At 40.1% G+C, this 23,566-nt stretch overlaps 1 pseudogene; it reads right to left on the reverse strand.

The window, feature by feature from the left end:
- Positions 1 to 22,409: 22,409 nt before the first annotated feature.
- Positions 22,410 to 23,002, reverse strand: LOC121445255 (annotated as a pseudogene).
- Positions 23,003 to 23,566: the final 564 nt, after the last annotated feature.

Genomic DNA, 23,566 nt, shown 5'->3' on the forward strand with positions numbered 1-23,566 from the left:
TGCTCATCCTAGGATTTTCCCAACTGACAGCTCTTGCCATGGTGGCCACTCCTTAGTTACATGTCCCCCTGTACTATCCATAGCCCACATATCCCACAAACCTCATAGGGACAAACCACCATGTCAGATTTTCCTCTGCAAATAACGAATTGTCCTCCCTCATGTATCTTCCCTTCATCTGTTTGTCTCATTCCTCATTCTATGGATATCATTGCTCTTTCTAAACTTATCCTTGATTGCCAAGTGTTGCAAAAACTCCTCTCTAGGGGAACCATGAGCAATATTTACCCCTTCTCTAAAGGTCCCAACAATAAACCAAGGCATGATTCCAGAAAGTTCACTCTAGGAAACCGATCAATTCCTTGGTTTCCTTACAGAGCAGACGTGAGGGGTTACTTACAAAGGTTTGGGCACTCTTCTTCCTCCCAACTGGCTTGACCTTAAAAGCCTCACCCAGAAGAGATGAAAATTTCCCTATAGATGGAGCCATTCACTCTACTCCCAAACAAGATATGTAATCTAGTCCTTCCCACAGGCCCCATGCAGAATGGCCAGTTGGTAAGGAGTAATTGAATACTAGAAGGAGGTCTAAACCGTCAACAAGCCAAACTGAGATGACCTTTAGCAAGGGAAAACAGCTGAATGCCCCAAGATGGCAGTTACTTGGCTCAGGGAACAGCAGATGCAGACGAAACACCTGTTGATACTTCAGTGCAAGCACTTGCTCGTTTAGCAAGAAGCATGAGAAATAAGATAACTATGATCACTTGATACCAGGCAAAAAAAATTAAGCTGCTCTATACTATTATTTCAAGGAGCTGTACTTTATTTACAGGTCTGTCACTATGAAATGATCCTTGAACTACTTTATAACAATATTGTTATGACAATCATGCAACCAATACTTTATGTTCCTTTTAAATCTTGAAGATAGTATTATTAATAAAAGGATATCAAACTCCAGAAGTAAACTTGAATTAGTCAGGCTTCTCTAGAGTAATGGAAATTATAGAATGAATCTAGATAGATAGATAGATAGATAGATAGATAGATAGATAGATGATATAGATAGAAAGGGAATTTTATTGGAATGACTTACAGGGCCACAGTTCAGCTAGTCTAACAATAGCTGGCTATAAATTGAAAGTCCAAGAATCCAGTAATTTTTCAGTCCACAAAGCTTGATGTCTCAGCTGGTCTTCAATATATTCTGGAATCCTAAAGAGGTAGGCTCCAATGCCAGTGAAGAAAAAGGTGTGCAAGCAGGCAAAAAGCAAAGGCTTCCTTCTTCTGTCCTCATATAGACTTCCAGCAGAAGGTATAACTCATATTAACGGGGTGCCTTCCTGCCTCAATATTCAGATTAAAGGGGTTACTTCCTACCCCAATATTCAGATTAACGGGGTGCCTTCCTACCTCAATATTCAGAGTAAAGGGTGCCTTCCTACCTTAAAGGTTCAAAACAAAAAAGTCTCTCTCAGGTGTGCTCTCCTTTTCTGGATTATAACTCATTCTAGATGTAGTCAAGTTGACGACCAAAAACAGATATCACAAAACTTATTTCTTATTGTAATGCTAACACAAAATTTAGTATTAAATCAAAGACTGTAAATTCCGTGGTCACTTGAGGACATATTGAGAGACAATCTGTATAGGCAAAATGAAATTCATATTTAGGCTCTTAAATGTAAATTTGCTGCATATATTTCTCAAGAACATCAAAGTTATATTAAACCTTCTATTATGTCTTAAATGTATAGGCCTGGCATGATTCATAAAAATATTAATGATGATTACTCAACCTAAACACATCCAAAGTCTAATCTACTCTTGTATTTACAGCACAAAGCATGCAATCAATACTCACTTACCTTTCCTTCACTTACAACTAGCAGCTCCCTGTGTCAAAGATCCTGCTGAAACAATTCGTAACAGAAACGGCCTGTAGTGTTCATCCGGTGAAGTCCACATTTAAAGAGTGAATAATAACACATCAAAAAGTCTCCTTGATCTTAATGAAATATATTTTAATATCCTGTTCTAACACTTAACTTTCCTTTTTCTTGAAATTACTACCCTTAACTCAGGTGATTTTTTTTTCAAAAATTCTCAATCTTGAATTTTTACTTATTTCAATTCTTAAAATTTCCTTTCTAAATGCTTTTATGTCTTTTCTTATTACAAAATTAAAATTATTATATCCATACTACCGTGTGTGTTAAACAATATCAAATAATTTATTTCACTATGAGAAAAAACTATTGAAATAATTAACATAGAATGTTTCAAGAGATTTTTAAACATACAGATAGACACAAATATAAAAATGCATTTTCTATGGGACCCTATTTCACCTACAGCTTATTTTATTATTATTTCAGTTAAATAGAAATTTGACATCTGATAAAGCAAGATTAAGAACGCATAAGAAAGTTTAACATCATTTTCAGTACGTGCTAACAAAGAAATTCTTGCTTTAAATTGAACTTAACAAAGTCAACCAGGCGAAAGCAAATCAGACCATGAAGAAAAAAAAGCCTTATTTATCAATGGCAGAAATACTAGTCAAATAAGATCTACATTATTATAGAGAAAGCCATGAAAGAAAATTACACTGGATACAATTTATGTTCAAAGAATGAGGGTAAAATGGGGCACTTTGTTGAACAGTGTGCTTCAAAAACGCGAATTCAAGCTTACAAAATAAACATAAAAAGAAAGGCAAGTCATGGTAATCTTCAGCTTCACAATCCCTGGGTGAAAATGTTTCTTAAGTATATATTGTGGCTAGCAAGCAACTCTGTAAAATTGTAATGGATTCTGAAATATCTTATCGAGACCTACATCTATAAATGTTTTGCAGGTTAAACAGAATATACTGATGTCCTGAGGGTCTCAGAATTCTCTTACATCTAAACTCAAGCTTTCAGCCTGAAATGAATTTAGAAAGACAGTAGGTGGCAGTATTGGGCTCAAAAATAGAGCCAGTCTAAATTGATGCAGTAGCAATTTGCATTTAAAAAAAAATGAACACAGAAATGTACCGGATTTGAAGAGATGTTATTTTATAAGAAGTGGCTTTATTATATAAAGGATAAAAACACCGGAGTGAAATAGAAAAGAGATAATAAAAATCTCTTCATCTATGAAGTTTTCAAAGCGATTGTAGGTCCTCACAAATAAGGTTCACTGCATGAAACCACATAAAATATATACAAATAATAATCTGATTAGCTCATACTACTAGAGTGAATTACTAGAATTATTACCTAGCATGCATGAAGCTGTGGTTCTAATTTAATCCTTAGTGTTACAATCCATCAATCAATTAATCAATAAACAACATGAGAGTTATATGTAGTTATGAGAATTATAGTGCATTGACACAATAAAAATATTAAACAGTGAGAGAAGAGATCTGTGAAGACATGACATTTAAGCTAAATTAAATAGCAAGAAAGCATTAGGCATACAATTATCTGGTAGAGGTAAAAATAATGAATAGATATAAAGGCAAAAGCATATTGCATTTAATGGGTTGAAGAAATAAACAGAAGAATAATATTTCTGCAGTATAGGAAATGACAAAGGATGCTATGAAAGCAGCAAGAAATTTTAGCAATTCTCGGTGATACAGAGCTTTGTTTTAAAAGGCTTGATTATGATGAATATAACCTAGGGTAAAATCTGTTTTGCTAAACCTGTACACAGTTTACTCAAAAGAAAGTGTTGCCCTGGGAATTTTTTTTTTAATTTATTTATTTATTAAGGATTTCTGCCTCGTCCCCACAACCGCTTCCCATTTCCCTCCCCCTCCCCTGATCAAGTCCCCCTCCCTCATCTGCTCGAAGAGCAATCAGGGTTTCCTGACCTGTGGGAAGCCCAAGAACTGCCCACCTCTATCCAGGTCTCGTAAGGTGAGCATTCAAACTGCCTAGGCTCCCACAAAGCCAGTACGTGCAGTAGGATCAAAAACCCACTGCAATTGTTCTTGAATTCTCAGTATTCCTCATTGTCCGCTATGTTCAGCAAGTCCGGATTTATCCCATGCTTTTTCAGACCTAGGCCAGCTGGCCGTGGTGAGATCCCAATAGAACATCCCCATTGTCTTAGTGTGTGGGTGCACCCCTCGTGGGCCTGAGTTCCTTGCTCGTGCTCCGTCTCCTTCTGCTCCTGATTTGGACTTGAGATTTCTGTCCGGTGCTCCCGTGTGGGTCTCTGTCTCTGTCTCCTTTCATCGCCTGATGAAGGTTAATATTCATGAGGATGCCTATGTGTTTGTCTTTGGATTCACCTTATTTAGCTTCTCTAGGAACATGAATTATAGGCTCAATGTCCTTTATTTATGGCTAGAAACCAAATATGAGTGAGTACATCCCATGTTCCTCTTTTTGGGTCTGGCTTACCTCACTCAGGATAGTGTTTTCTATTTCCATCCATTTGTATGCAAAATTCAAGAAGTCCTTGTTTTTTACTGCTGAGTAATACTCTAATATGTATATATTCCATACTTTCTTCATCCATTCTTCCGTTGAAGGGCATCTAGGTTGTTTCCTGCCCTGGGAATTTTAAGGCACATTGTTTAGCATGCAAATTTGAATTTGGTATCAGTCATGTTTTGCATGGCATGTAAATAAGAAAGCTTAGATCTCTGCTTTTGTTTTCACCAGCCGTTGTTTTTATTGCATGTGGATGAAAAAAACTGAACTATGCCCAAAAGAACATAACTAGAACAGGGCAAGATATGTATCTAAATATCTATCATATGTAAAGAACTTTATAAATTACTGTTAAACAAAAGAATCATGAATGAAATAAAATTAGGAAATTAATTAGAATAAAGAACAATAACACAGGCATGAAAGTACCACACTGAAAACTATAACTTTATATGTTAAATTTTAAAAATTAATTTTAAAAGCATCCCTCAAAGGCATTATTGAAATTATTGATTTAATCTGGATGGATTACTTGTCTAATTAGAGTATTTTAAATGGTCAACTTGATGTTCAAAAAGTTCATATCAATTACTGTCATATGAAGCATTCAACCATATACCAAATATCTGGGCTTGACACTACAGATGAAACAAAAGAAACATATCTCAACCACTTGGAGAACTGAGAAGAGTGACATAAAGGAGTAAATAGAGACAAATTTCAAATTTTGCATTAATATGTGCATAAATGTGAAAAGGAAAACAAATTTGGGGAATAAATAGAACATATACAGAAAGTAAAGTTTTATGTAAAAATGTGCATCTCAGACTGACTCAGAAAATATAGAGATACAGAAAAATGGAAGTCACTCCATGTAATATGAACATCATGAGTGAAATGTATGGCAGAAAATAAAAAATCCTGTAAAAAAATTATGACTATGGAATACTGGAGAGAAATGACTCAAGGGTGGAGTATGGAATATCATTAACAAAGGGTTTGAATACTAAGGTTAAACAATTAATTTTATATGGTGTTACCAAATTGTATAACCTAAATTTATGTAAGAGTAAACAAATAAACCATACTTGAGTAATGATCTGAAAATATTTATTTTAAAATGCTGGTGTCATAAAAGAATGAAAATCTGGAATATAATTTCACAGGAAAGGTGGCTAAAGTATGACAATTAGATATAATGTCTAATCCTAAATTAGCATAAAAATACTGCAAAAAGTACATTGAGACATTTGAAAATTTTAATAAGTAGTTATGTGACATTAATGTATCTATTTTAATCTATCTTATTTAAATAAATTGTGATTATATACTAAAGTGTGCTGTCATAGAAAATATTAATCCATGTTCATGTGTGTAGTATACACTGTCAAGAAGTGTGCAACTTAGCCTTGAGTGATTCAGCACAGTACAACAATAACACATATGTAAACAAACCATGCAAAGCAAGAGGCAAAATCAATTATGTCTTACCTACATACAATATATTATATAATCATTAAGATTATTCCGTCATATACCATATTTGATATCAATGATAAAAATTTTTCTCAAATTGCCCAAAAGCATCATTAAATAAACAATAAAAAATTATCCAAGTTCCTGTTTATAAATTGATCAGTTAAGTTAATAATTTTCATATTTAATAAAATGAAAAAATCAGACATATTATATATATGCTTAGATTCATGTTAATAAATGCAAATCAATACATGGACAAAAATATGTCCCAGAAAATTATGAATTGTGCAGAATAGTCGAATAGCCACTAAATTTTATTATCTTTTATGAAAACTAATAACTTTTATCAATACTGACAAGTCTAAGAGTATCTTTTGTGGTTTGGTTTTTGAGACAGGGTCTCACTATGTGGGCCTGACTAGCCTAAAACTCAGGGATACACTTGCCTCGGCATCCCTGCTTCAGGGACTAAATGTATATGCCTCCACACCTATCTTGAAATAATTCTTTTGTTTTTTTCTTAAATTTATTTATTTATTATGTAACAGTGTTCTGTCTGCATTATGACTGCAAGCCAGAAGAGGGCACCAGATCTCATTACAGATGGTTGTGAGTCACCATGTGGTTGCTGGGAATTGAACTCAGGACTTTGGAACCTTTGGAAGAGCAACCAATGCTCTTAACCTCTGAACTATTTCTCCAGCCCCCAAAATCATTCTTAATATTACTTATATTTCAATATTTCTATTGCTATGTTTTGCCATTGCAAATACATAAAAATCAATGTCAAATTTCATTTTCATAAGAAGATAAAAGTAACCATTTCAAATTTTACCTACTTAAAATTTTCTTACCAACTATTTTTCTAGAACTCAAATTTCTAATATGGAAAGGGGAAATTTTGTTTTCAGTCCAGAATACTTTTGACAATCAGTCTCAAAGTTTCAGTTTTATAATTAAGTTACTCAAATACCACTCTCTCAATCAAAACCTGCATCAAATTATTGTCCAAATTTCCAATAACGTGTAGTTTACACAGTTCATTATATAAGCATTAGTTGCATAATGCCTAATAAAAATATCATGAGTTACAAAAATTATTTTCAATCTAGTATTATGACTTAGTATGATAAAGAAATAAAAAGCCTCACATTAAATAAAATAATCACTACTATGATTATTCAATCTTAATAAGTCTTGAAGTGCATGTAAAAAATTATAATTTGTTGATCAAGAACCCAGTGTCACAGAGAAGTGATAATGTGGAAAGCTGTGGAGCAACACAGAAAACTCTAGAGTTCAGATTGTTCCACATCTGAATTGGTGTCTTCATTTTTCAAACTACAGTTGGGGGAAAAAACAGTAAACATTGACCTGAAAATCAGAAAGTTATGTCTGCTTGGCTAGGGGAAGAAAATCCAGAATAGCAATACCTTCATATAAGGGTTAGTTTCAGTCTGAAAGGCCATCAAGATAAGATAAAGACAGCTAACCATCCAAAGAATTCATTCACCTAGAACTGGAGATGTCTCTCTTCTTGTTGTCGAATCTACTGAAATCAACAAGAAAATTGATGATCACCCACTACAAGATGACAAAGTAAAAGATCATATTATTTTCACACTAAATTAATGCTTGGACATATCCCTGGTGAGTCTCTGCATTTGGTTGGCAGGGAATTGGGACAGAGAGATATATGAGTCTGTGTGTTTCTATCTGGCTGTAACCAGAAATAATTTCAGAATAATATATAAAAATTTATAGGGAAGATTGGTTACAACACCAGACAGAAAAACTGTGATATTTCTCTATTTTTTATTGTTTTAAATTAAAATATAACTACATCATTTCCCCATGCTCCAACCCTTCACATTCCCACAATCATTTCCTTTCAAATTCATGGCCTTTTTTCCTTTGTCACTGCATAAATATATTACTCATATGCATAGTATATTGTGACATGTTATTTGTTATATAATAATAAAACATATTCTAATAGATAGATACAAGATGCTGAGTCTGTTTAGTGTTATTTCATTGACATTGGCTAACCAATTAATGGAGGTCATTCTTCCGGAAGACTAATTCTCCCACTCTTAGTGGTCCTGAGTTGATAGGATTTCTTTGTATAGAGGTGGGCCCTCCCAGTAGGATTTCCCTTTTCCATATCAGTGTGTCTATGGTTGCCCTTGTTCAAAGCTTGTTTGGGCAGCCATATTGTTGACATATGATGTGGGACGCTTCCCTGTCATTTCTAGGAGACATTGTCTCGGAGTAGACTGTTTGGTCCTCTAGCTCTTATGGTGTTTCTCCTTCTCTTTCCTAATGTTCACTGAGCCTTCATAGATGGGTTGTGTTGTAGATGTAGCCATTGAGGCTGGGCACTTCAAAATCAGTTGTTCTCTGAGCAGCTGAGCAGCTTGCTCAGCTGTAGATTTCTATAATAGTCTCTATCAGTTGCAAAAAAAAAAGTTTCTTTGCTGAGAAGTAAAATCTACACTTATCTGTGGGTGTAAGGATACATATCTAGAACACAGGAATCATGCCAGGTTAGCGAAGTGGTGCTTGCAGGATCTCCTCCAACATTCAGGACTACAGGTCCACGGGAAATACAAATTTATACAAAAATCTTTATATAGCACTTCATAAAATCTAACAAGAGCAGATCTAACACTATATTTCAAAAATGTAGGTACTAAAATCACAGGAACAACTTACTACTATGAATTTTTATCTAAATTTCTGACAATACATTAAGGTTCTTTGCTTTTTTAATTTATTTGAATATGAATTCTTTCTTAGTTTTTTTTTTTTAGAGTTTTGTACATGCTTTGATCACAATCACTCTAGCTCCCCTAATTCTTCCTGGATCCCTACTCATTCAGTTGTGTCCTCTTTTTTTAACCCTTTAAAATATTCTTGGATATGTGGCTTTCCACTGCAGTATGGTCCACTTACCAGTGTCTACACTCTTAGAGAAAACTCTCTCTCTCTCTCTCTCTCTCTCTCTCTCTCTCTCTCTCTCTCTCTCTCTCCAACCCCCTCAGCAACTAACAACTTCCAATAGCTCCTCATCTAATGGTGAGACTGGATGTCCAACCCCATGTCGCCATGTCTCCATGTTGGGATTGGGTCTGGCTTGTAGTTGTGCAGGTCTTTCACAAACTGTGAAAACTACCTTGAGTTCATAAGTGCAACTTCCCTGTGTGTTGAAAAGCTCCTGTTTCCTTGTAGTCATCCTCCACCTCTGGCTGCTACGTTTTTTTGTCTCATCTTTCACAATGACCCCTCTGCCTTGGGTGTGTGGATGGAGTATTCGAATTCCATTTAGGGCTGATCATTCTCCAGTCTCTTGTCTCAGCACCTTAGCTGGTTCTGGACCTCTATGTTAAATCATCTACTGCAAATAGAAGCGTCTCAAATAAGGGGCTGAGAGATGCATTTAACTATATATACATGATGATAAGCCATTAGGAATTGATTTAATACTATGTCCAATTAGTTGGGTTTCCCCTATGACCTATGATCTGTTACTTTTAAATTTTCCTAAGGGGGAGATGAAACAAGTATTCTATAAAAATCACCATTCATTAACTTGTGTCATATATTCCCCGAGAGTGTACTGTATGCTACTCTCTACAGGTGATGGTAGACTAATGCAAAACTGAAGTAGAATAAGTTCTTAGAATTATGGATCTTGCAATGCCCTTTAGTGTGCAGGGAGCAAGCAAGCCATTAGTCAAATGACTGCATTAAGGAACAGACTTTAAAACCAAGATTCCTTAAAGAAATGAAGTCATTTTTATGCTACAGCAATACATTTTAAATTGAAAAATAAGGAAAATTTCCCTAAGGAAGCCAAAGCTGAGCTAGGACTTGGAGAACATTAACTCCATAAAAGTGAAGCGTATTTAGTCGGAGAGAATGACATTAGTCCCATCCTCTAATTCGGTGTGCCAGAAGGTGTGGCACGTTAGAGAAACCCCTGTGTGTCTGGATTGGAGAGTGTCAGGGGTTTTGGCTCAGTTAAGGTTTCTATTTAAATGGCCACTTACTGGTACAAACTTCTGCATTAGTTACTTTTCTATTACTGTGATAAAACACCCTAACCATGGCAACTTATAAAAGAAAGTGTTTAATTGCGCTCAAAGTTCTGGAGGATTAGAATTTAGGATGGCAGAGCAAAGAGATGGCAGCAGGTGGCTGGAGCAACAGCTAAAAGCCCACATACTGACACACAGGCAGGAGGCCGCGTGGCTAACTGGAAATGGCAGCAGTCTTTTGAAACCTCTCAGCCCACCCCTGGTGACAGACTTCCTTCAGCAAGGCCACACACTCTAATCCTTCTGAAACAGCCACTAACTAGGAACCCAGTACCCAAATTCCAGTGACTTTATGGGGCGCATCTCATTTAAACCGACACAGTGAAGGCGTGATGTTTACAAGCCATTGTACTGAGAGAAAATACAAAGGAGGATTAGAAGGGAAAGCTAAATATTTTCCAAACATTTTTTGTTTTGATTTCAAGTTATGGTTGAATTTAAAGGAAGAAAAATAGAGATTGGTTGAGAGCAAAGACTTTAAAGAAGAGGATTACAAGCCAAGATTAAAATGCTGAGGTGAAATATGAAGAAAATGTCTACAACCAGACAATATATCTATTGTTCTCCAAATGATCTTCTGCACAGTTTTGCTATATTTGGGCTCTGAAAATCATCCCTTTCCATGTTGTGATGCCTGATTATAATCCCAGCACTCATGAGACAGACAGAAGGATCAGTTCACTGTCAATATTGGCTACAGAGTGAGTTAGTTGAGGACCACTTGGGCTACTTAAAATCCTATCTCAAAAAAAGCATTCTTTAGAAGGTGTTATTTGTTTATTTGGTTGGTTGATTGATTAGTTATCTTTTTTGTCTTTAAAAAGAATTGTTCATTTGCAGAACATAGAGTATATTAGATATACAATTTTAAATTTAAATCTTTTAATTCAATTTTGAAGTGTTCTCTCCTCTCTCTCTCTCTCTCTCTCTCTCTCTCTCTCTCTCTCTCACACACACACACACACACACACACGCACACACACACACACAGAGAGCTTTCAACAGATGCCCTAAAGTTAGAGTCACTTTACCAATGAACTGTTGCAAGGGTATTCATCCAAGGTGGAAAAATTACTTGTCCTGAACATGAAAACCTGTAACAAATTTAAATTAACTTGTTACTTATCATTTTCTCCTTGCAAGATCCGAAAAGAAAAATAAAATATCCATGTAACTAACAGACATCAGTTATTATGTAATCCTGGATGACCCATACCCAAAGTAGAGTACATTTTATTAAACCCAAACCCATCATCAGAGAGAGTCTCTTCATTCCATATAAACAAAACTGTCTTTTGTCAAAAAAGGAAGACCCCAGAAAACCAGAGAACAAATGAAACCCTAGTGCTGACAGGGAAGACCAGGGCCGCCCCCTAATCTGCTGCCCCCTGACTACAAAGACAGCAGTGGCTGCCTGTTGCTGTAAGCAATCCAAAAGGCTTAACCCTTTGTCAGGAGAAATGCAGGCTTCCACTTGATGGAATTCGCTCCTCATAAATGCCAACAACAGACAAACCAGGCAGCACAGAAAGGACAGGAGTCTGTTCCAACACCCAGAAAGCTGGCTTCAACAGACTTCTCACAGTTAGCAGCTGCTTGTGGTAATTTGGAGAGGAGATTCAGTTCTAAGGTTCAACATAAAACTAGGGGGAAAGTATTGGGATGTGTCTTTAGTTTAAAGCAAAGCCAAGGGAATGTCTGAGTGGCCAGCCTGGTAGCACACCACCAGTCAGGTCGTTCTGCCCTGAGGCTGGCTCAGTAGGGTCAAGATTCAGATTGCTGTTGCTGTAGTAACTAAATGAACCTCTGATGAAGAGCCACAGCTGAGGGACTCCTTAGAAAGCAGTCTGTTAGCAATGTACTGTCAGCTGCAAGCTACTCCCTGAACAAACTGCATTTTATTATGAAAGCAAAGATGAAATCATAAGAAAGACCACAGTCCTATGGAGTCTCATCAGTCTCTGAGCTCTATGAACTTTTTTAATTTTTAATGAAAATAGATTCTTCTGTCATATAATACATCTGACCAGTTTGTCCTCCCTCCACTCCTCTCAGTTCCCCCCTCATACCCCCTCTCCCCAGATCCACTACCCTTTATTTCCTCTTCAGAAAAGAGTAGACCTCCAAGAAACAACAGCCCAACAGGACAAAATAAGATAAACTGTGAGGCAAAAGCACTCATACAGAGGCGGGCCAAGGTAATATTTTCTAACACGAGCTCTCTGGTGACGCAAAAATCCCAATCATGCCAAATCAAAATAAGCCAAATTAAAGGATATCCAGTTTTAATAGGACTCCTGCGCTCTCAAGTAGCCCCAAAGGGAACCAGGAAGCCGCCTACAGGACCACCAGGAGAAAAGAGGGAAGACCACGTGTTGACTTTCCCGGGAGCAGTTTAAATAGATTGGAGGGAGTTTTCCTGACCTCCTCTTGGGGAGGATCAAGGTTTGGTGGGCTACCTTGACCCTGCTCAGGGAGGTGTCAAGGTACAAGGGGCACAGGGGCGAGTATGCCAAAGCTGGGAACCAGAGACAGGGATTTACCTTCCAGACTGTTTGTATTAGGGGTTACAGGAAGCTGAGGTGATATTTTGACCAACATTTAGGCTCTCTTTGACAAAAGCTGCATTGACTCAAATCTGGCTACTTCCTGTGGGCATGGGGTGGCATGGGGAAGGGGAGAGCTGGGTGTTGGTGGGTCCACCCTCAGCAAGAGGTGTGGCTGGAAAGGCATCCAGTGTACTGTCATCCTGGAGATGCCAGGCATCTGTTCCTTGGGGGAGGTGAGAAGGCAGGTGTCTAGGAAAAAAATATTGTTATTACCTATCTTGTTTGTATCACCAAAGATGAGTATGCCAGGATGAGAAGCAGGTAGGCCCTTCATTGTGGCATCTTGGAAAACCAGAGGGTGGAAGGTCCTATCTGCTGGATAGACCAAGTATCCTGAGTAGTTCCCCGCTTGAGCCTGGAGAGAGGGTACCCTCATGGGTGTCCCAGGAGCTTGGCTGCCGAGAGGGTGGTGAGGATTACCATGTGAGGTCCTGTCCATCGAGGTTCCAGAGACCTAGGAGTTAACTATTTGAGGAATACTTCATCCCCTGTGGAGAGCAGGGCAAGTTTAGGGGCATTAGGGTCCACTGGTGTGGGGGCAGGTAACAACTGTCAGCATGTAAACAGAGAAGGGACCTTAAAAGGGAGATGTGGGGTAGGTACCACACCAGTGGAGGAGTTTGGACTGGGAGGTGATGGTTAAGGAGAAAGGGCCTGACATGAATCAACTCTAAAGGGCTCAGCCCATAGGGGAACAAGTGGTGGCCCTGAGGCGAGTCAGGGCAATGGGGAAAAGGGAGGTCCAAGATAACCTGAGTTCAATGGAGAACTTTGTTAGCTGTTGTTTGATGAGTCCATTGGCCCTCTCCACCTTTCCCCCAGGATTGTGGATGGTAGGGGATGTGGAATTTCCAGGAGATGTTGAGAGCCTCTGACACAAGCTCCATGACCCTGAAAGTGAAAGCTGGCCCATTGTCCGTCTGGATATTCTGTGGGACACCAAACCAAGAAATGATGTGGTCCAGGAGTACCTGAGCCACCACATCTGCTGTTTCCCTGGAGACTGGAAATGTTTCTTTCCATTCTGTAAAATATCCACAAGTGTTAAGAGGTAACAGAGCTTTTTATGAGTAAGCATACGGGTGAAATGAACCTGCCAATCTTCACCCAGTTGGTGTCCACAAAGCTAATGTAGAGACTGACGTATGTGAAGAATCCCCTGTAGGCTGGACTGGGTACACATCTAGCAGGAGGAATGAGCCTGTAAAATAAAATCTCACAGATGGGTGGGGTCATAAAGGGAGTCCAAGAAGCAGAGCAAAGCTTTGGAGCCTATGTGTAAGGTCTGGTGGATGTCTGAAATGATTGACAAAGCCTGGTCATGAGGAAGGATAAGATGGTTATTTAAATAGAACCATCGTCCTTTGTTTTTGTGGTCCCCCTTTTTATGAGCTCCTCCCTCTTTTTAGGTTGATAACAGGGCTGATAGGAGGGAGTTAAGAACAAAATATATTCTGTGGAGTCCGAGGACCTGGAGGCCAGCCCCTGGGCCACTGAGTCAGCCTTGACATTGCTTAAGGCCACTGTGCTGTTGGAGGATTGGTGTCCCCTGACAGTGAATAATGGCTACTTCTGTAGAGAGCTGGAGGGCTTCCGAAAGGTTGGCTATAAGGGGTCTGATAACTATGGATGTGCCCTTGGTAGCAAGGAAGCCCCTTTACTTCCAGAGTATAGAATGAGTGTGGACTATTAAGAAGGCATATTTAGAGTCAGTGTAGATATTAGCCCATTGGCCCTTAGCTATTTGGAGTGCCTAGTCAAGGCAACTAATTCAGCCTTTTGTGATTAGGTTTCCATTGGCAGGAGGGTAGCTTCAACTGTGTCAGTGAAAGTGATCATTGTGTCTGCTGCCTGGCGGTTTCCTGATTTAACTTCCCTCAACAGAGTGAGTTGGTAACTGTAAGTGGCTGTTCTAGAAGACCCAGCCGGGGTGAGGTTAAAGCCTCTATAGCCTCCGGGCAAGAGTGAGAAGAGATACCAGAGGGGGAAGGAACAGGAAGGAGAGTTGTGAGATTTAGGGCAGGACTGAAAGCCAAAGTAATTTGGGGGGTATTCTAGAAACAGTAAGTGAAAAACCTGGAATTGTGAAGACCCAAGGAGCACAAGAGAGAAGTATCTCTGAAGGTCTGAGAGGCGATGGGTGGAATATACTATGATTGTCCCAGACAAGGCAATCTTGAGAGCCTCCCAAGTGAGTTCAGTTGCTGCTGTCAGGACTCTCAGGCATGGTTGCCATCCACAGACGGTGACATCAGCTGTTTGGATAAAAAGGTGACAGCCCAATTCGAAGGCCCAGCCTGTTGGGTTAGAACTCCTGTGGCCACTCCTGACCTCTTATCTGTATAGAGATGGTAAGGCTTTGTGGGGTCTGGAAGAGCAAGAGCACGGGCTGTTAGAAAGGCATCTCGCAGTAGGGAGAAGTGGCAGTGGATGATGGCCAGTTGGGTGAGAGTTCACATGGGCATCCATCTCTCTGGCTGCCTGGTACAGAGGCTTAGCTGTAATGGAAAACTTAGGAATCCAATGGCGAAAGAACTGCAACAAAACCAAAAATGAGTGGATCTGAACCCCTGTGGTTGGAAGTTGTAAATCCCACAGTGCCTGGACCCTGTCAGAGGTGAGGGTCTTAGATCCTGGACTAAGTTGAACACCCAAATATACCACTGTAGGAGAGCATAGCTGAGCCTTCTTTGGTGAAACTCCAAATCCCAGGGATCTAAGGAAGTTCAGGAGTGCAGTGGTGGCCTGTTGGGACAGAGACAATGAAGGACTGCAGAGAAGTATGTCGTCCACATACTGGATGAGCGTGCTGGAACTTGCATCAAAGCTTGAGAGATCTCGAGCCAGAGCTTGGCCACAGAAATGGGGGCTGTTTCAAAAAACCTGAGGAAGAACAGTCCATGTAAGCTGTCTGGAGGACCGGGAATCCAGGTCCTCCCAGGTGAAGGCAAAGAGGAAATATGAGTCAGGGTGTAAAGGAACAGTAAAGAAGGCATCTTTTAGGTCTAGAACTGTAAAGTAGGAGGTGGTAGGAGGGACTTTACACAGGAGATTGTAAGGGTTGTTAACCATAAGGTGAACTGGAATGATTGCCTCATTTATGGTCTTGAACTAGTTGGTAAGCACCAGAGGGCTTATGCACAGAAAGAAATGAAGTGTTGCAAGGTGAGTTAATAGGAATTAAAAGTCCTTGAGATAGGAGATGGGTGATAATAGGCTTAAGGCCTTGGCAGTGGGTTTCAGAAATAGGAGACTGGAGTCTGGAAGAGAGGGATTAAGGGTCTTTAAGATGAACTAGCACTGGCTGGTGGTGAGTAGCAACCACAGGATTAGAAGTGTCCCATACTTGGGGGTCTACTGGATAAGGGAGTGTTAGGGACAGAACAGTCTGGAGTAGGATCCTGTGAGGCTGTTAAAGTGAAAAGAAAGTTAGACTCAGGAGAGTGTGTGGGGACTAAAGTGAGTGTGTCCCTGAAGGGGCTAAGGATATCTTGACCCAGTAAAGGTGCTGGGCAAGCAGGAATCACTAAGAAAGAATGAGAGAAAAATTGTCCTGCAAGAATGCAGAGCAGTGGCAAAGATTTAAGTGGGGAAAAACAGGTCCCATCTACTCGCATAACTGAAATTGGTGAGAGGAATGTAAGGCCCGAGTGAGATGTTAGAAGAGAATAGGTAGCTCCCGTGGCCAAAATAAAAGTAATGGACTTACCCGCTACCTGCAGATTTATCCTAGGCTCGGATACAGTTACAGGATATACCAAGTCTGGGCAGCGCCAATCCTCTGCAAAGCTGAAAAGTTTGAAGGTTGGCACAGTTTCACTTGCCGATGTTGGTGAGGCTGGACCTCCATGGTGTGCCATAGAGGACAAGCCCACACAAGGGCATTGTGATTTCCAGTGTTCAGGTTGCTGGCAGATAGGACATGGCCTCGTAGGAAGTTTAGTGCAATATTGTGCCATATGGCCATTAAGCCACACTTGTAACAGCTTGTCTGTGAGGTTGACTTAGGCTGGGCTCCACCAGGGTAGAGCCTTATGGTTGGCTTCCCTTGTCCCTCTTCCTGTGACCTTAGGTCAGCTGCTAAGGCCTGAGCCTGCAGATTAACTGCTTGTTGTAGCCTTGTCTTTCAGGAAGACTTAGCTGTTTCTTCTCGGGCATTTAAAACTTTAAAGGCCATTGTCACTAATTCCTGTATAAGGGTTTAGGGACCCTCTTCAGCCTTTCTTAATTTTTTCTAATATCTGGTGCTGACTGAGAAATAAAATGGGTAGCCAAGACCTTGGTTTCCACTGGGGAGGCTGGATCTAGCTAGCATGGTATATTGGACCATGGTCCCTTGTAACCGATTTTTAAAAAATGGCTGGATTTTCATCTGCTAGCTGTGTAATCTCTCAGAGTTTATCAAAATTAACTACTTTTTCAGAGACCATTTCCATACCCTGAAGGAGACAATGAACCATGATGTCCTGCCTCTGTTGGCCACTTTGGCCAGGTTGGTAGTCCCAGTGTGGTTCTGTGGCTGGCACAGCCACTTATCCCACAGGGACTGTACTGTCTACCAAATGAGTCTGGCTGCATATTGCCTAGCTGCTACCTGAATTCTATTTCGCTCCTCAGGAGTGAAAGTAGAAGCTTGGTTGACAATATTCACAGCAGTTTAGATCGTAGGCCTGGGACAAATAATGAAACTCTTTCGTATAAGCAAAAGGATTAGTAGAAAAGGACCCCAGCTGCTTTTCTATCTGAGAGAGATCTGGAAGAGAAAGGGGAGCATGAACTTTGATAATGCCATCTGCTCCTGCCACTTCCTGGAGAGGGCAAAGAAGGGCAGTGTTATGGTGGGATCTGGTATGGGAGGAGTCTGGGGAGGATTGGGAGGGGCTAGTCCAGTGCTAAGAGGGAGTCCAAGGGTGGGAAGATGAGGTGGGGGGGAGGTGGGGAAGGGGGAAGTTGACCTTGAACTTCCAAATTGGCAAGGGAGGGGGTAGGCAAGGACAGAGAAGGAGAAGAATGTGGGAAATGTTGCTCCACAGGAGCAGGGTGGGTAGTGTGGATTTGAGGGAGTGGGGCAGGGGCCAATGCCTCTGTCAGCATGGTCCAGCTGGGGTGTAGTGGGTTCTTCTGTTTATGTGTTGCTTTCATTGGTTGAATAAAGAGACTGCCTTAGCCTTTTGATAGGGCAGACTTAGTAGGCAGAGTAGACCGAACTGGATGCTGGGAAGAAGGACAGACAGGCAGACGCTATGATTCTTCTGCCCTAGATGGACACTTGTTAGATTCATGCCAGTAAGCCACAGTCAAGTGGCGATACACATTAATGGAGATGGGTTAATCAAGATGTGAAAGTTAGCCAATAACAGGCTAGAGCTAATGGGCCAGGCAGTAATTTAATTATTCCAATTTCTGTGTGGTTATTTCGGGGGTTAAGTTAGCTGGGCGGGACAGAACAAAGGGCCCCCATGCACCTTCTACTACACAGCTAGAATTGTCGGGGTCCCAGTTCCCAGATGATTAGGAATTTGGAGGTGTTGCAACCCTAGAGACTAAGACCAGTGCTGCAAGACACTGGATACTGAGGGAAGGGCGAGAGCATAGAGCCCAAAAACCATGAACATATGTAATCTCTGTCATTTGTCCCTACTGCGACAAAAATTTTCTAGGTCCCAGAGGACGGTAAGCTCAAGGATTCCTTCTGGTGGCCAACGTGCCCCATTGTCAAGATTGTATTAGGCCAAATCTTAGTGCATAGGGAAATTAGCCGTTCGGGACAGATTGTATAGGAAAGCCCCAATTTATAAAGATTTTGTAAGAGACATCCCAGGGGTGACAGCTGATCTGGATTTGAACTGCAAGCACACATTTTAAAGCCTATGCCCAACTGCATGTCCTAAGTCTATTACAGCACATCAGCCAAAATAGCTCTTGGGCCTAAATGGGGCCATGAAAATTGAATGCTAAGCTTCCCTAAACAAACAAAATTCACCTCAGCTAGTACAGGCATAGCCACTGAGATCGGACTCTTGGCATGGCCCGCGTCTTCGATAATCGAGAAAAGTGGGCACAAATAGGGTTCCCAAAACCCTATAGCATGGACAAGAAAAAGGGACTCACCAAGATGCAGCCGCTGTAGCCCAGGAGCCAGTTTTAGCCCGGCATGGAGAGCTTGGGTTGTGGACAAGGGCAGGATGCTTTCAATGCATGGCTGTAGGCCACGGGAAAAGGCCGCCCTATCTTGGCGGGACTTCCAGATGTTAGAAATATTTTCTAAGATGAGCTCTCTTTTGATGCTAAAATCCCAATCATGCTGAATCAAAACAAGCCAAATTAAAGGATATCCAGGTTGAATAGGACTCCTGTGCTCTCAGGTGGCCTAGAGGGGAACCGGGAAGGTGCCAACGTGACCACTGGAGGGAAAGAAGGAAGACCACGTGTTGACTTTCTGGGAAGGAGTTTAAATAGACTGAGGGAGGGGTCCTGAACTCCTCTGAGGAGAGGTCAAGGTTTGGTGGGTTACCTTGAACCTCCTCAGGGAGGTGTCAAGGTGCAAGAGGCACAGGGGCAGGGCCTCCAAAGATAGAGGCCAGAAATCAGGATTTACAAATAAGAACACTTCAATAAGGAAAAGAAAGTGGCTATCTTTTATCCAGTGTGTATTTCTGGCTTCTTTATCAAAAGTCATGTGTCCATAGGTGTGTGGATTTATTTCTAGGTCTTCAATTCGATTCTATTGATCAAAATGTCAGTTTTTATGGCAATGCCATATTGTTTTTATAACTATAGCTCTGTAGCACTACTCGAAATCAAAGATGGTGAGGCCTCCAGTAGTTTTTCTGTTGTTCAAGACTGTCTTAGTCTTGGGGATTTGTTGTTGTTGTTGTTTCATATGATGCTGAGAATTATTTTTTCCAAAAATTGTGTTGGAATTTTGATGGGGATTGTTATGGTTTTGGTCCCTTTAAGAGACAAGCCACACCCATTCCCCTCCCCATCCACTGAGGCAGGCTGATCTTCAGCTTCCAGCCTGAGCTCTTTCTCTTTTCCATCTTCCTCTCGGAGAGGCAGCTTCGCTTCTGCCTCTCTCCCCACTTCTCAGCTTCCCCCCTTCTCTGTCTGTCTCTGTCTCTGTCTCTCTCTCTCTCTCTCTCTCTCTCTCTCTCTCTCTCTCTGTCCCCCTTCACCCTTCCTCCTCCATAACTCCCTGAATAAACATTCAACCTCACCCTGCATGTAGGGTCTATCCATGTTTCTGTCTTCTGCCCGCCCGCCATGTGTCTCCCTGCCTGGAACCAGCCGTTGCTCTGGGACCAGCAGCCTACTCTGCCTGGGGCCCACTGCCTGCTGCCACATGGCCTGCCACCACTGCTCTGGGACCAGCAGCTGTCTCTGCCTGGGACTGGCTGCTCCCAGAGCCCGCTGCCTGTCACCACATGGCCCGCTACCACCATTTGGAACCTACAGTATTTCTGCTGCCTACTGCCACCGGGGATCTTGGAGCATTTTTAAAAAAGAACAACAGGGATTGCATTGAATCTGTAGATTGCTTTTGGTAGGATGGCTATTTTTATTATGTTACTCCCACAGATTCATGAGCACAGGAAATCTTACTGTGTTATGATATCTTCTTCAATTTCTTTCTTCAAAGACTTAAAGTTCTTATCATGCAGGTCTTTTACTTGTTTGGTTACGTTACACCAAGATATTTTTATTATTTGCTGCTATTTTGAAGGGTGTTGTTTCCCTGATTTCTTTCTCAGTCCATTTGCCATTTGTGTATAGGAGGGCTATTATTTGTTTTGAGGGAATCTTGTATCCAGTCACTTTGCTGAAAGTATTTATCAGCTGTATGAGTTTCCTAGAGGAATTTTTGAAGTCACTTACATATACTATCATATTATCTGCAAATAACAATATTTGATGTCATCCTTTCAAATTTGTATCCTCTTGATCTCCTTCTGTAGTCTTAATGCTCTAGCTAAACTTCAAATGCTAGGTTAAGTAGAGTGCCCACCCTTGTCTTGTTCTTGATTTTAGAGGAATTTCTTTGAGTTTATTTTCCTTTAATTTGATATTGGCTATAGGCTTGTTGCAAATTGCCCTTATTATATTTAATAACTCCAGAAATTTTATCATGAAGGGGTGTTGGACTTTGTCAAAGCTTTTTTCAGCATCTAATGAGATGATCATGTGGTTTATTTCCAGTTTACTTATATAGTGGACTACAGTTAGTGATTATCATATGTTGAACCATCTCTACATCTCTGGGATGAAGTCTATTTGATCAAGGTGAATGAAATGTTATTTTGCTGGATTTTTCCTTTGATGAATATGTAGTGTCCTCCCCAGGATCTTTTGATTATTTTTGGTTTGAAGTCTATTTTGACAGATATTGCAATGGCTATACTAGCTTGCTTCTTAGGTCCATTTGCTTAGAATATCTATTTCCAACCTGAAGTAATGTTTATCCTTGGTGTTGAGTTGTATTTCTTGTATGCAGCAGAGGAATGGATCTTGTTTTCCTATCTCTTCTGTTAGTCTATATCTTTTCATTGGGAAATTAAGGCTGTTAATATTGAGAGAAATCAATGACCAATGATTGTTAGTCCCTGTTACTTTGTTGTCGCTGTTAGTGGTGGTGGTGGTGGTAGTATGTGTCAGTGTGTGTTTCCCTTCTTTTGTTTTTGCTGGTGTGAGATTATTTATTTCCTGTGCTTTCATGGGTATAGCTAATTTCCTTAAATTGGAGTTTTCTTTATAACACCGTCTGTAGGGATAGATTTGTAGGTAGATACTGTATAAATTTAACTTTATTATGGAATATCTTATTTTTTCCATCTATGATGCTTAAAAATTTTGCTTGGTGTAGTGTTCTGGGCTGGCATCTGTGGTTTCTCAGAGTCTGTGGCACATATGTCCAGGCCCTTCTGGCTTTTGGACTCTCCATTGAGAAATCAGGTGTGATTCTAATAGGTCCACTTTTATATGTTTCTTAGTCTTTTGTATTTACAGTTTCTAATAATCTTTTCTGTTTTGTGATAGGAATTTTTTATATTTAATATTTTCTTTGACTGATGTGTCCATTTTTCCTATCATATATTCATTGCCTGAAGCTGTCTCTTCAAACTCTTGTATTCTGTTGGTGAAGGTTGCCTCTGTAGCTCCTGTTTTCACTACTAAAATTTTCATTTCCAGAGCTCGCTCACTTTGTGTCTTCTTTATTACTTCTATTTCCATTTTCAGGTCTTGAACAATCTCATTTGTTTTCTTCAACTCTTTGGGAATTTTTGGCTTTCTTTGAGGGATTTATTCATTTCTTCCAATCACGTTTTGTTTTCTTCACTTTCTTTGAGGAATTTATTTATTTCATCAAATTGTTTGTTTGTATTTTCGTAGATTTCTATAGAGGCTTTATTTATTTCCTCTTCAAGGTCCTCTATCAGTTGGTTTTAAGGTTTTTGTCTTGTGCCTCAGCTATGTTGAAATATTCAGGGCCTGCCCTGGTGTGAGAGCTAGGCTCTGGTCTTTTTGGCAGGTCTGGACTGTCCAGCCTTGTACTCTTGAAAAATCCTACATAATGGGGCAACACTCATGTGTGAATTATAGGACAATCGAATGTCAAAATTTCACTCTAACATCCCTAAAAAGACTTTCCCCAATACATCTTAATATCAAAGAAACATGAACATTTAAAAAATAAAAATATGTAAACTAATGACATTATTATGACCAAAGTGTTTGGTAAACAAGTGAATCATGAATTTGGGATCAACAGGAAAGGCTTTTTAAACAACCCTCCAGACGAAAAAAAAAAAATAGATCTGTCCCATTGTTTTGGCAACAAGAACAAGAGCTTCGAAGAAGGCCGAAAGAGCACTTTGCTGTGCATGGTGGTGTTAATGGTCTGTGTTTTCCCTCCCAGGCTTCCGTGTACTCCTCGTGTTCATGCTTTACATCATCTCCACTGCCAGTTCATTCATCATTTCTTCTCACTTGTTCTGATGATCGTCTGTCTCCATGTCTTGTACTTTGGGAACCTTGCCAATGTCAGTGGTAAAAATTACTATCTTTAGAGTCATGATAGCTATTCCATTACTAAAGCAAAACTTGCGCCTCCCATCTATGTGAGTTGTGAACATGTGCTTCCACTGGACTCTTAGTCTCCTTGTATGTTCCTTCTTGATCTGATCCTGTGATCTCCACATCGATGCCCAGGAAGGGACCCAACACTACCTTGAAGATGAGGCCCATATTGGTGCCTGAGGGTGACCACCTCAAAGAAGCACTCCTCATCATGTGCTTAGCTATTGATGAAGGAGCCTAAGGCCATGGCCAGAAGCCTGGCCAGCAGCACTAGCAGCTCTGTGACTGTCACCATGGTGCAGCATAGGTGAAGTCTGGACCAGACTGCAGCCTCCAGAGCCTTCACCACTGCAGGAGGTATTACTTTTATCTTATTTTTAAAATAAAGAAAGAAGCAATTAATAATATCTATTAGTATTAATATTGAAACTTAAAAGAAAGTTGAGGCATCTTAGACCTTTATCAACTTGTAAGTTCTTTTAATATAAAAGAAATGCTTTCTGTACCTCAAGTTTCCTTAACATACAAAAACTGCAAGTCACCTGGAAAGTAACCTTTCTAGCTTGGAAATGTATAATTTTTTAAAGTGCATTTGAATTGCTCAAAGTCAAGGGATTATTCTAGTCACATTGTTTCTTGAAGCAATTTCTGCTATTGCATTTTAGGTGACATTTAAGTTGTAAGGTTGCACTAAATGCATTCTGACATTTGAAAAAATTATCACACAATGTTTTCGTGGGAAATATATTATTTTAATCATGCTCATCACAGGAAAAAAAGCTTCAAAGTTTAAGGACATCTGCATAATGGCCCAGTCTTTTTTAAAAGACCAACTTATTTGTGTTTTTAAGCCTATCCA

Source organism: Microtus oregoni, unplaced genomic scaffold (genome assembly GCF_018167655.1).
Source record: "Microtus oregoni isolate MIOR12 unplaced genomic scaffold, Mior012 000169F_ref0000294, whole genome shotgun sequence".
Classification (NCBI taxonomy): Eukaryota; Metazoa; Chordata; class Mammalia; order Rodentia; family Cricetidae; genus Microtus; species Microtus oregoni.